Consider the following 1,970-nt stretch of genomic DNA (forward strand, 5'->3'; position numbering starts at 1 on the left):
TACTTTTTGTAATTATAGTTATTTTTTATAAACCATTACCAAAAAATAAATTAAGAAATATAATTTACTTTCATAACATGGTAACAATATTAGGTAATGATTTTGAGACCCTTTGTCACTCCATGAGGACCTCTAGAGTTGCGTTTTCCTGCCCAAACTATCATTCTTACTTTTGATAAGTTACCGTATTTATGATATTGTGCATTTGGAAATTGAAATTGCATTTTGGTTAGTGTTTTATTGAATATTGCTGCATGTCTAACAATTTTTGAAGATTTGTTGCAGAAATTTTTTTCATGACTTGCATGAAGAAGTGATGACGACTGTCGGCTGCTCATGGCCATGGTATATTAATAGGCGTTCAACAACTTAAGTCAGAAATCCCTTTAATTGAATTTTGAAAGTGCATTTCTATCCAAAACATCCCATTCAGCCTTAAATGAGTTGATCAATGTCATTTCTTAGTTAGTGGAGCTTTTCTTAAGATAAACTATATCATTAATTTAATATATTTTTATGTACGATTAACATTGAATTATTGAATATATATCCTCACAAATTTTATAAAAAACCGTTTTAATAAAATTAATAAAATATTAATATCCTTAAAAATAGAGCGACCCGTGGGTACCACGGGTTATAACCTAGTTTGTTTTATATACTTAACTGGATACATATAAATATACATATTTGTATATCTAAATTAACACCTTTAATCTATATTTAGACCTTTATATATATATACACACACACATCTGTATATATATGTATGTATCTAAATAACATTTAATTATATACACACTATATATTAACATATTCAGTGTATTTATGTATATAAATATATAGTGTTATACAAATATAAAATTAAATATGTTAGATACGTATTTAAGTGTTATACGAACGTACCGCTATATTAGATTTGGACCACTATACTCAAATATACAATTATATTTATCCATATTAGAGAAAAAAAAGATTTTTGTCAAACTAGAATACTCTAGTTAACAGCAAAGTTAAGTTATTACTTTAGTTACAAGACATCATATAAATAGAATAGCCTTTATATTTATACTAGGTTATAACCCGTGGTCCCCATGGGTCGCTCTATTTTAAGGATATTAATATTTTATTAATTTTATTACAAGGGTTTTTTTTTATAAAATTTGTGAGGATATTTATACAATGATTCAATGTGAATCGTATATAATAATATATGCAAACAATGCAATTTATCAATGGTAACAATTACCATATAATTTTCAAAATATTAGCAGATAATTTTCTAACTATGTAGAATGATTCAGACCAAGATGAAAGGATGATAGCCCGTCTCGCCATTCTCTGGATACACATTTGAAGCGATGAATTGATATAGCATTTAGGTTGGTTAAAATCTCAAAGAGTAGCATTTCAAAAGAAATATAAAGCATTGTATGAACGAATGAAACATATAAATGTATTACTGAGTATAACATATAGATTAATAACCTAATTTATAAAAGTAAAATGAAAATGGGCTTGAAACATAAATTCAATTTACCCCATACCCATCTATTGAAATGGTGATTACTATTTAATAGAATCAATTAATCCATTGAAACATTTGTTGAAAGTTATTGCAAATATTCCACTTTGAACCTCTTAAGTATCCTATTTCCCTTCTCCACCACAAGTTTTTAGTTCGGCTTCATAAGTATCACAACTTTGCCTCCATATGCATTCAAAGTTTTCATGTAAAGATAATTCCTTTTTAATTGATAGTGCGATCTGAATATAAGAATGTTTTCTAAACCCATACAAAATGTTTTATTGATTTATGTTTTTTTAATTACATAAAGTTTTTTGTCAAATTATAATTAAATGTGTCGAGAGTTGTTATCAATTTAGTGTAGGCGTTTCCTGCTTTTGCTTGTTCGTGCCTTTTGACCCCTTGAAGTCAAAGATTGGTAAATAAATTATTCGAATATCAA

This window comes from Helianthus annuus, chromosome 16 (assembly GCF_002127325.2).
Source record: "Helianthus annuus cultivar XRQ/B chromosome 16, HanXRQr2.0-SUNRISE, whole genome shotgun sequence".
Classification (NCBI taxonomy): Eukaryota; Viridiplantae; Streptophyta; class Magnoliopsida; order Asterales; family Asteraceae; genus Helianthus; species Helianthus annuus.